At 37.9% G+C, this 13,276-nt stretch overlaps 1 pseudogene; it reads right to left on the reverse strand.

The window, feature by feature from the left end:
- Nucleotides 1-11,789: 11,789 nt before the first annotated feature.
- On the reverse strand, nt 11,790-12,897 carry LOC136398044 (S-adenosylmethionine decarboxylase proenzyme pseudogene; annotated as a pseudogene).
- Between the last annotated feature and the right edge of the window lie 379 nt (nt 12,898-13,276).

The raw sequence follows: 13,276 nt of genomic DNA on the forward strand, positions 1-13,276 counted from the left end.
ACTCCAACTGTGATCCACCTGGCAACCCCCATCTGGGGCTGATGCTTTGCCCATCTGGGCCAATACTCACAATGAGCTATTTTTAGTGCCTGAGACAGAGGCTCCATGGAACCATCCTCATTGTGTTAGAATCAACTGAGCTATGGCTGTGGGAGAGGAAGAGAGGGGGGAGGGACAGAGAAGCAGATGGTTGCTTCTTCTGTGTTCCCTGACCAGGAATTAAACCCGGGACATCCATACACTGAGCAGACACTCTACCACTAAACAAACTGGCCAGGGCTGCTAAGCAAAGAAATTTTAATAGTTTTTAGAGTTGAGAGAGTATGAGCAAGAATTAACTCATATGTAATAAAATATAAAGAAACAGAGGGCACCTGCGAACACAAGAATTATTTTTATTTCAAATTCTTCTTTATGTTGACTATATTCTTACTCTCTTTATATAAAAACATTTACTATCGGCCCTGGCCGGTTGGCTCAGCGGTAGAGCGTCGGCCTAGCGTGCGGAGGACCTGGGTTTGATTCCCGGCCAGGGCACACAGGAGAAGCGCCTATTTGCTTCTCCAACCCTCCGCCGCACTTTCCTCTCTGTCTCTCTCTTCCCCTCCCGCAGCCAAGGCTCCATTGGAGCAAGGATGGCCCGGGTGCTGGGGATGGCTCTGTGGCCTCTGCCTCAGGCGCTAGAGTGGCTCTGGTCGCAACATGGCGACGCCCAGGATGGGCAGAGCATCGCCCCCTGGTGGGCAGAGCGTCGCCCCTGGTGGGCGTGCCGGGTGGATCCCGGTCGGGCGCATGCGGGAGTCTGTCTGACTGTCTCTCCCTGTTTCCAGCTTCAGAAAAATGAAAGAAAAAAAAAACAAAAAAAAAACTAAAAAAAAAACAAAAACAAAAAAAACATTTACTATCACATTATTATAAAGAAATATAGGCCCTGGCCGGTTGGCTCAGCGGTGGAGCGTCAGCCTGGCGTGCGGGGGACCCGGGTTCGATTCCCGGCCAGGGCACATAGGAGAGGCGCCCATTTGCTTCTCCACCCTCCCCCTCCTTCCTCTCTGTCTCTCTCTTCCCCTCCCGCAGCCAGGGCTCCATTGGAGCAAGGATAGCCCGGGTGCTGGGGATGGCTCCTTGGCCTCTGCCCCAGGCGCTAGAGTGGCTCTGGTCGCGGCAGAGCGACGCCCCGGAGGGGCAGAGCATCGCCCCCTGGTGGGCAGAGCATCGCCCCTGGTGGGCGTGCCGGGTGGATCCTGGTCGGGTGCATGCGGGAGTCTGTCTGACTGTCTCTCCCCTTTTCCAGCTTCGGAAAAATGATTGGCTCTGGCTGGTTAACTCAGTGGTAGAGCATGAGCCTGGCGTATGGATGTCCCAGGGTTTTATTGCCGATCAGGGCACACAAGAGAAGCAACCATCTGCTTCTCTACCTCTCCTTCTCTAGCTGCTTTTTCTCTTTCCTCCCCTCCTGCAGATGTGGCTCTATTGGAGCAAGTTGGCCCTGGGTGCTGAGGATGGCTCCGTGGCCTTCACCTCAAGGCTAGGAAGGACTTGGTTGCTGAGCAATGGAGCAACACCTCAGATGGGCAGAGTATTGCCCCCTAGTAGGCTTTCTGGGTGAATTCTGGTTGGGGTGCATGTGGGAGTCTGTCTTTGCCTCCCCTCCTCTCACTGAATAAAAAAATAAAAAGAAAAGAAAAAGAAATATAATCTACACATTTAGCCAATTATTTAGGGGAAAAGAAAGAGCACAACTGATGGGAAGAGCTGAAGTGGGGACAGCTGTGGTTTGGAACAGAGAGGAAAAGTTAGAGATACACAGAGAGGAGCAGCAGTGTTAGATTTTGTTAAGAAGTAAAGGCTTAAGTTCCAGACAAGAAAAAGCTAAAGGAGTTTATTACCACCAAAATAGTGTTGTAAGAAATATTAGGTACTTGTTGAAGAAGAAGAAGAAGAAGAAGAAGAAGAAGAAGAAGAAGAAGAAGAAGAAGAAGAAGAAGAAGAATTAAAATAAATATGAATAATAAAATGGCAAGTACATAACTATCAATAATTACTTTAAATGTAAATAGAATAAATTCTCCGATAAAAAAATAGCATGGTTGAATGCATAAAGAAAGCAAGACCCATACATATGCTGTCTACAAGAGACTCACTTCAGATCAAAAGACACGTATTGACTGAAAGTAAAGAGATGGAAAAAGATATCTCATGCAAAAGGAAATAAAATGAAAAAAAACTGGGGTAGCAACAGTCATATCAGACAAAATGGACTTTAAAACAAAATCTATAGCAACAGACAAAGAAGGACCCAGCAATTCCACTTCTGGGTATTTATCCAAAGAAACCTAAAACATTAATTCAAAGAGACACATGTGCATCTGTATGTTCGTCGTAGAATTATTTACCATAGCCAAGATATTGAAGTAATTTACGTGTCCACCAATAGATGAGTAGATAAAGAAGATGGAATATATACAATGGAATATTACTCAGCCATAAAAAGAATGAAGTCTTGCCATTTGTGACAACATGGATGAACCTAGAGGGTATTGTGATGAATGAAATAAGTCAGACAGAGAAAAACAAATACCATATAATTTCACTTATTTGTGGAATCTAAAAAACAAAACAGAACTACACAAAACAAACACACAAAAAAACAAACTCATAGATACAGAGAACATTTTAATGGTTGCCAGATGGGCGGGAGTTTGGATATGGGTAAAAAATGGGAAGGGATAAAACACACAAATTGCCAGTTATAAAAATAGTCATGTGGCTGTAAAGTACAGCATAGAGAATATAGTCAACAATTCTGTAATAACTACATGGTGTCAGATGGATGCTAAGCTTTTCAGGTTGATCACTTCCTAAGTTATATAAATGTCTAATCATCATATTGTACATCTGAAACTAATGTAATATTATATGTCAACTGTAATTAAAAAAATAAAAAGTTATTTTAAGAAAAGAGTAAAGGATTAAGGTGGGTGTTAGGAAGAAGTGAGAAATTATTTAAATAACCCCATGGGATTGGAGAACTTTGACTGTAAAGAGAGGTAAATAATCTCTTTTTCATATACGAAGTTTGTGAAAATGTAAATTATAATAAAATGTATGAAACCTAAACAGTATAATTGTATTAAGGAAGGCACACATAATTCATATTTATAAGATATACATTTAACTTCTTAGATTTATGTATACATAAAAATTTTAAGATATATGTATACCTTCTTAGATATAATCTTTGAGAATATGGTTTTAGCATTTTACTCGCATTCTCTATTTTGTATTTCTCCGTCACAACTGAATAAAATGAACTAGTTTAAGTCTAAAAAGCATTTGTGAAAGATGAAGATTCACTCCTTTCTGACTGTTATGGCTGTATTAAGTTTACAAACCCAGGGCTTCTTATTCTTATTATTAACATTTTTATTTTATATTTTTACTTTTCCAATAAAATAAGGACAAAATGCCTTAAACTATTTAAATAACTGTTCAAACTACAAGGCAGAGAAAGGTGGCAATGTGTTTGAAACCTACTGTTGCCTACCAGCCAACTACCCCAACCAAACTCAAGTAGTCATTTATTAATTATAACACAAAAGATCCAAGTTCAGCACATGTAGGTAACTTAGTGGCATCATCTAATATATGACTGTGAACTAAAGCCAAGGAAATGAAGTACATGAAAGGCCTAATGCTGAACTTATTTTTACAGGAATATTTGCAATGCATTTGGAAGTATATTAATAAGGAAAACAAGAGATTAGATAGAAGGGTGTTGTTGTTTTTTTAAGTAACAGGAGAAGAAACTAGAATTTAGCTATTCTAAAAAAGTAAATGTTTTAGTAAAGGTTCAGAAATTTTGTGGAGTTTCATATAATCTCCATTAGGCTAAATTCCTTAGATTTAGGAAGTTCTGAGTGACCCCAGGCAAATTACTTCCCTTCAATGGACTTTGTTTTACATACTTGGTAAAAGGGATAATTACTCTTTGCTGGATTGATGTAAAGATCTGTAGGAAAAATACATGAAGTACCAGTATAGTGACTGACCGTAGGTATTTAATCAATGGTGGCAATTTTTTGTTACATGGACAGTCTAGGAAAAAAGACCTTCTGATTGTCAAGGAGTGCTTTTCATTGTTATCATAGTTAGTAGAACACTATTCTGACTGGCAGGTTTCCAGACTCATTTGGGCCTTTAATATCGTTTATCTTCCATTTTTATATGTTACTGGTTACCCCTCTTCCTTATTCTCCAAACATCTATTTCAGATCTTAGTTATTCTTCTCTAACCTATTTCCCAGCCTTATCTCCTTCTTCAAGAAAATGGAGGCCAAGAGGTGTGAGACTTTCTGTTTTAGTAGAAGAAGGAATTCATTTCATCAGCATGCACTTCTTTTCCAGTTTTCTATCTTTTTTGCGATCTTGCTGTATCATATATTTTCCATCTCTTTCTCTCTTGAATTATAAATATGTTCAAATCTCCTATCTTCTCCATATACAGAATCTAACTTAAAATTGATCATAGACTTAAATGTAAAATCTAAAACTATAAATATTTTAGAAGAAAACATAAAACTTTAGATCAGACAAAGACATCTTAGATAAGACACAGAAGCATAAATCATAAACCAAAAACACTAATACATTGAGCTTTATCAAAAATTTAAAATTAAAATTTTCAAAAGGTTAAGGAAATTAAAATCATATAATTAGAGAAAATGTTTGAAAAACACATATCTGTAAACATATTTGAATCCAGAACATATACTTTCACAACCAATAATAAAGAAACAAACAACCCAACTTTTAAAATGAGCAAAAGACTATAAGAAAAGGAAACTACAGGCCAATATTCCTGATGAATATAGGTGCAAAAATTCTCAAAAAATAAAAAAGAACCGTTAGCAAACTAAAATCAACAACTCATTAAAGGATTGTACACCATCATTAAGTAGGATTTATCTCTGGAATACAAGGATAGTTCAACATGTGCAAATTAAAAATTTGATAAACCACATTAATATAATGAAATATAAAAATTGTGTGATCATTTCAATAGTAGAAATGTATTTGCCAAAATTCAACATCCTTTAATGATAAAAATTCTCGACAAATTGAAAACATACCTCAATATAATAAAGACCCAAAATGACAAGCCTATGGCTAATAGCATACTCAATGTTAAAAGTTTGAAAACTTTCCCTATAAAATTAGGAACAAGACAAGGGTGCCCACTCTCACCGCTTCTATTCAAAATGGTACTGGAAGTCCTAGCTAGAGTAATCAAGCAAGAAAAAAAATAAAAGACTTTCAAATCAGAAAGAAAAAATAAAATTATCTTAGTAGATATTACCTTATATATAAAAAATTCTGACAATTCCACCAGAAAATGATTTCAACTAATCAATAAATTTATTAAAGTAGGATACAGATATCTGCTGCTTTTCTATACACTAACAAGGAAATACCTTAAAAAGAAATAAAGAAAACAATCCCATACACAATAGCAACAAGTACAACAAAATACCTGTAATTAGGAATAAATGTAATCAAAGAGTTGCAAAATCTGAACACTGAAAACTATAACACTAATATGAAAGAAGTGGAAGAAGACACAAGTAAATGGAAAGATATTTCATGTTCATGGATTGGAAGAATTAATATTGTTAAAAATGTCCATACTACCCAAAGCAGACTACAGAGTAAATGCAACCTCTATAAAAATTCTAATGATATTTTTCAGAGAAATAGAACAAACAATTCTAAAATTTGTATGGAGCTACAAATTTAGAGATCCCAATTCTCTAAAGCAACTGTTAGACAGAAAACAAAGCTGGAGATATCACACTTCCTGATTTTAAACTATATTACAAATCTATAGTTCTCAAAAGAATACTGGCATAAAAATAGATGCATAGAAAAATGGAACAGAATTGAGAGCCTGAAAATAAACTCACAAGTATATAGTCAACTAATATTTGACAAGGAGCCCAGATTCCTCAAGGTAAAGGACAATCTTTTCAATAAACGGTGTTGCAAAAACTGGATAACCACATTCAGAAGAATAAAAATGTAACCCTATCTTATATCACTCGCAAAAGTTAACTCAAAATGGATTAAAGACTTAAATATAAAACCTTAAACCATAAAATGTCGGGAGCCGATCCACTAATGCTGGCTAACTAGGTCACAGCAGGAGAAGATCCACAACTGCTGATTGACAAAGTTACAGCAAAAGAAGATCAATAGCTACTGGTTGATAGAGTCACCGCAGTGAAGACCAATGGCTGTGGGTTGACAAAGTCACCGCAAAGGAAAGGCACAACGATACTTCCCCCTTTTATCTTTTGAATTAATCTGGCCTTATATTCCCCCCTTTTCTGGGTGTGTGCTATTATTTATGGCACAGGGATAATAGTACCGTGCTTTCCCTGTAGATTTGTAGTAATTTCTTTGGAAATGAGACAGAAGGTGTAAGTTCCACAGAAAAGCCTGTAAGCCCCTTGAACTGGGCTCATAAACATAAGAGGCTGGCCATGATATCCCTCATAAAGGGTTAAGTTTGTAGGAGAATTTCTTCTTATTAATCATGTTAGAAAGAATAAAGTTAGAACTTAACTAGTGTATGAATATAGTAAATGTATAAAGTTTAACTAGACATTAGAATCTTAGGTAAGGTGTAGTGGAGTGGCCTGTTGCATGGCCTTGGATGGGAGTGCAGCTGGCAAGTAAAGAATGTTTTGTTAAAAGACTTGTCACTGAAGGCAGTTGCTGGGTTTTTCTCAGTAAAACATTCTCATGAGATTTTTGTATTTTCCAAGAATAAGGAGAGGAATGTGGTGGGATTCATAGCAGCAATAGCAATTAATGCCTTCTGATATTATGTTGCTACTAGCTATCTTGCAGGTGCACTCTATGTATCTTTAAGTAAAAGTTACTCTTAATGCTATGTTAGTTTCTTAAATAGCAAGCCTTTTGTAGTCTTATGAAAAAAAGAATTAGGACACTACATGAACTCAAGGCTATTTGCCTGAGCAAGCGGTAGTCCTTTGCTAGTCCTTGATGATTTTGTCTACTATCTCTTTCTGCGCCCTTGACTCACAACAACAGTAAAATAGAGTTATTAATTAGTACTAATCTTTTAGAAGTTTGTACCGATATTGTTATTACTATTCAAGTTATTGTATAACTGTACTTTTTTTTTTTGGTATTTTTCTGAAGCTGGAAACGGGGAGAGACAGTCAGACAGACTCCCGCATGTACCCGACCGGATCCACCCGGCATGCCCACCAGGGGCGATGCTCTGCCCACCAGGGGGAGATGCTCTGCCCCTCCGGGGCGTCGCTCTGCCGCGACCAGAGCCACTCTAGCGCCTGGGGCAGAGGCCAAGGAGCCATCCCCAGCGCCCAGGCCATCTTTGCTCCAATGGAGCCTTGGCTGCGGGAGGGGAAGAGAGAGACAGAGAGGAAGGAGGGAGGGGGGTGGAGAAGCAAATGGGCGCTTCTCCTATGTGCCCTGGCCGGGAATCGAACCCGGGTCCCCTGCACGCCAGGCCGACGCTCTACCGCTGAGCCAACCGGCCAGGGCTATAACTGTACTTTGAATAACTTACCACCTGACTTGTAGCTTATAGATATGAATTAACTGTTATATAGAAATATGTAACCATAGTGAAACTAAAACAATAATGTATTCAAAATACCATGTGATTGTAACTTAGTGTGTGTGCATAAAAAGTAAAGTTAGACCAGCCATTGGTGGAGATGCCTGGCAGTAAATGCTAACCAGAGAATAAAGAGAAAGAAAAGAATTCGGCTCTTTCACTCGATTTGTGCCGACGCCGTCTCTTCCTGTGGGACCCCTGGATTCCCCCCGGGGCTGGACCCCGGCAATAAAACCCTTCAATGAAAATATAGAAAAAAACTCCTTGGCATTGGTCTTGACAACATTTTTTTTTGTCATGACACCAAGAGTTTAAACATCAAGAGGAACAATTAATAAGTGGAACTATGTCAAACTAAAGCTTTTGTACAGAAAAAGTAACAATTAAAAAAGTGAAAAGGTAGCCTATCAAATGAGAGAAAATATTTGCAAATCATATATCTCTTAAGGGGTTAATAAAAAATGTATAAAAAACTTGCACAGTTCAATAGCAAAAAACAAACAATCTGATTTAAAAATAGACAAAGGAGCATGACCAGTGGTAGTGCAGTGGATAAAGCATTGACCTAGGACATTGAGGTTCCAGGGTAGAAACCCTGAGGTCACCTGCTTGAGTGCAGGCTTGCCAGCTTGAACACAGGGTCGCGGGCTTGAGCAAGGGATCACTGGCATGTAAAGATACTCAATGTAATTAACAGAATGTGAATGCCATAGGAAATGTAAATTAAAACCAAAATGAGCCCTGGTTGGTGGCACAGTGGATAGAATGTTGTCCTGGAGTGCTGAGGTTGTCAGTTAGATCCCAGGTCACCTGCTTGACTCTGAGGGTGCTGGCTCGACCCTGAGGTCACTGGGGCTCCCTGGTCAGGGTACATATGAGAAGCAATCAATGGCTGCACAACCAAGTGAAACAACCAGTTGGTGCTTCTTTCTTTCTTTCTTTCTTTCTTTCTTTCTTTCTTTCTTTCTTTCTTTCTTTCTTTCTTTCTTTCTCTCTCTCCCCCTTTTCTCTCTCAAAAATAAATAAGTAAACAAACAAACAAGTGAAACCAAAATGAGATATATGTATTAGAATGTCTAAAATTTTAGAAACTGACAATACCAAGTGCTGAGGAAAATGCAAAGTGAAAGGAACTCTTGTACATTATTTGCATGCAAAATGGTAGCCACTTAGCAAAGTCTGGTAGTTTCTTATGGAGTTAAACTTACATCCAGCAATCTCACTGCCAAGGACTTACCAAGAGAATGAAACGTATATCTGCACAAAGACTTGTATGCAAATATTTATTGCATTCTTATTTATAATTGCCAAACCTGGAAGCAACCATTATCCATCAACTTAGCACTAGATGAACAGATTGTAAATAGCTAAACAAAGGACTACACTGCTCACCACTAAAAGTAGTGAGCTACGAAGGCATGCAACAACATAGATGAATCTCAAAAGCATTATCTTAAATAAAATAAGCCAGACACAAAGGCTCCTGTTTGATTCCATTTACATAACATTCTGAAAAAGTCAGTTTATGGGAACAGAAATAAGATCAGTGGTTGCCAAGGACTGGGGGCAAGGGAAAGGTACCCAAAGGAACTTTCTGGGGTGATGCGAATACTCCATAATTTGTTGCGGTTGCTGCTCGACTGTCTACATTTGGCAAAACTCACAGAACTGTGTGTCTAAGACAATAAACATTATAAAAAAATCTCTTGTCAAAATAAAACGCCCTCTAACCATTCATCTTACTCTATTCTTTATTTACTTGAGTGTGAATTCTCTGAGGAAAGGGACTTTCTTTGTATAGTTTGCATTCAGCTAATGTTTATTTATTATTACTATGTATCAAGCATGCATTGGTTGTTGGAGAACCAAAGTGAACAAGACAATTTGTCTCTGTCCTCAGTAGATAGTTTGAAAGTTGGTTATAGCTTGATCCTATTTCTTTCCTTTTCTAGCAAGCTTTATGGAAGGGTCATCTGTATATCATCTTCTATTTGGTCCTTAACTTGCTGCAGTTGTGGTTTCTCCCTTCATTTTTTTTTATTAATTAAGCAAACTTTTATTGAAGCTTAATTGTGGTACAGAAATACATTTCAGCCAATTTAAGCCCAACACCACTATGAAGAGAGAAATTATGGCACCAAAATTTTCCCTCCTCTATTAATAACATACTAGGATTAATTTAAATTACTATCTAATCTACAGTTTTTATTTTTCTAGGTTTTGTTTGATACAAATTTATGCAGTTTTTCAACATTAAATAGAAATCTTAAATCTATTAGAAAAAGAAAGTAGACCTCAGGCCAACACATGCCATCAAATCTACTGGGACACTGTTCAAGAACAAAATCCACTTTGAGCACTGGTCCTCAAGACAGCACCGAAACATTAGGTTCTGTGTGCTAATTACAGAATCAAATTGATCCACTGATTGAAAGCTTCTTCCATGAAACTTTGAATCAAGAAAGGGCTTAAAATAAAAGTCGAAAGTGTTCCAACAACTTGATCTCAAACCAAGTAAATTTTGTTTTAGAAAACACTAAAAAAAAAAAGTATTTCATTTACAAATAAGGAATGAAAACATCACCGAATCAAGCCACAAATAAACCAAACTTGAAGACAAGAATATAAAATTTAGTCAATTTTACTGTTTTCCAGGCTGCTTAAATCTCACAGTATTAGCAAATATTTATAGTTAAAAATACCAGCACTGGAAATTCTGTATTTCTAGTCATTTCCCATTGACCATTTTAGAATTTTGTCATGTTTTATGGAGAGCATTCTGCCTCACTATGTAAGTCCGAATAACCTGAACAGTTTTCATTCTGATCATTTACTTGATCCTCTGAAACTATGGTGAAAGAAACACCACCAGTAAGAGGAACATATAAAGTTAAAACACTATTACATGCATCACCAAGTCACAGAACTTCAAGTCACAAGATGGCAAAGACACTGATGCTGCTTTGAACTAAAAGTTGATAGTATATATTAATGGAAATTAGTGGAAATGGCTACTAAATTAAAAATTATAGTGAATGATCTGATTTGATTTGCTGAATCCAGCAGAACCTTTATTTGAAATCTCCTTGCCAATAAATTTAGTGATAAAAAATTTTAGACTATTACTCAAGCAAGTTAGTAAAGACGGCACTCATGAGAAGCTAATCTTATTTACTGAAGGGCACAGAATGGCATAGTTCCCAATATAGTTCTGCCAGTATATTCAAATATTCATTTATGTGTATTCCTTGCTAATCAACACCAGAAAGTTTTACTTTTGTCACTAAAATGTCAATGTTTAGGTCAAGGTCCCTTGACCTAGAACACAAACAAACAAAAAAACCCTAAGCCTAGGTCCACCCCCCCTAACCAGCTCTAGAATATAAGACTGGTAGAATCCCAGAGTGTAACAGTGTATTGCTTTATTGGGGGAAGGGTTGGGAGGGAAGACATTATGGTGAAGAATGAATCAAAAGAATACAAGCACAGGAAGCAATAATGTTAAAAACGTAATACACAAAATGGATAACTGCAATTATTTTCTTAAGAGGACTTGACTTGTGAAAGAAAAACTCTAACTGCTGTTGCAAAAAACATCTGTTATGAAGTAGAAACTGGTTTCAGTAACATCAGTAGAGAATTCTTTCTAGAAATGGGAGGTAACTGGATGGAACATCCTGGCAGCAATTTAATAGATCAGTCCCAGGTTGTTAGGCTGAGGCCAACACCTAGGAGGACGAAAGCCTTGTCTGTGGGGGATTTGGGGTGATACCTGGAGAAATATTACACTGTGCACAAACCAAATTGAACTACTGTCACAAGTATTGTAAAGTTTCATATAGTAAAAGTTGTTTTCTACATGCATTTCAATTTCACAGCAAGAGTGGCATAGGATACCTAAACACAGATGAGAGCATTCATGCAAGATATCTAACTCCTTGATATAATAATGCATACAATTCAAAATGATTACACTATCATTACATCTAGGACTTTCTGCAACTAGTATATAAGGTGGTGGTTATGGAAAGCATGGCCCCTGGTATCAATATCTAAAAAACAGTCACCACCTTCTTCGATGTGTATTCTCTTTTTGTGTTTTTTTCTTCATTTTTCCTAATCAACTCTGCTGCTGTTGCTGTTTCTTAGCAAAACCGGTAAAAACAAAGTTGTAATCATTGAAAATAGCACTCTGGCAATCAAGATGTTTAAAACCTTCAATCTTCTGGAGCAAAGAAAGCACTGTGCGACATTTAAAACTCTGGTTTACAAACAAGGTGGTCACAAATTTTCCTGGCTTGAAGACTTCCACAACTTTTCTGATCAGGTCATCAATAGGAGGTCTGTCTTAAGTTTGTTTCAAAGCTAACATAAGAAAATTCTGGTTCTGGAGTGATGTGAATAGTCCAATAAGTTCCATTCGATTTCATGCCATTCATCGAATACCCACAAGGATTGAACATTGTGGCATCAATGACAGAACCTGGTCTCAGGTCATGAATTCCACTCTCACGAGTGACATCCTTTGCAGTAACCCCGTCTTTCATGTAGAACTGGTCCATAACTGCTGGGTCAAGCTCACTCATCAGAATCTCCAGGGTTTGATCTGGCTGACTGATGACCCGACTCTCTGGGAAATCCAAAGTATACAAGTACCAGCAGTCAGAATTCATACGTCCCATACAATATGCAGCTCCATTGGGAAAATTGCATTAAGAAACTACATTTCTTCCTGGAAATTCTGGTGTGGATACCCTTGGTGAGAAAGCTTCATGAAATTCTTATGAGAATAAAAGAAGCTTTGAATTGAGTCAAACCCACTGTAATCCCTAGCAAGTTTCAACAGGGGAACCAGTGCTTTCAGCAAGAGGGTGGTACCACGTCTTCAAAATGAAACGTCTCTTGAAGACAAACATGCTACTCTCACTGAGTACATAAGCTTCCTGCTTGTCAGTTTTTGTCATACTTATGATTGAACATTGCACATCCTTCAAAAGTATGTCCCACTCGGATCTTGGGATGGTGCGGAGATCCCCAGATCCTTGATTTGCGTCGGGTTGCTGCCTGGAGAACCAAACCTCCAGTAGCTTCTCGGTTCCTTCGAAAAAACGTGCTGCTTCCATCACCGTGAGACTAGCGAACAACCAACAACCACAGAAAATCAACTAAATTAAATCTCTTCTCCCGCCGCTGCTGCGGATTGTTCCAGCTGTTACTAAAGTTCAGGTTCCCTTTTCTTTTTTTTTTTGCTATAATTTTATATTAACTTAAAAAAATAAAGGATGAATACAATTTTCCCGGTTGTTTTGTGAGTGAAAGTTGAACATGAGTCTGTTGGAAATAGAAGCAGATATAGAGCCCGGTCTCTTCTAATCCGCTGTTTCCTCGTTAAAGAGAGCAGAGTGAGCGCTAGCTAATGTCGCCGGCCATACTGTGGAAGCCTCCCCCTTCATTTTAATAATTTTTTTCTTGGTAGGTGAACAAAGACTTCCTAATGGCCAGATTTAATGGAGGCTCTCAGTCCTTATTTCGTTTGACTTTCTTATGATAGTTGAACTATTCATTTCATTCACCCTTCAGCCTCGTTTTTCCTTGGTTTTGGAGCCA

Source organism: Saccopteryx leptura, chromosome 3, assembly GCF_036850995.1.
Source record: "Saccopteryx leptura isolate mSacLep1 chromosome 3, mSacLep1_pri_phased_curated, whole genome shotgun sequence".
NCBI classification, from domain to species: Eukaryota; Metazoa; Chordata; class Mammalia; order Chiroptera; family Emballonuridae; genus Saccopteryx; species Saccopteryx leptura.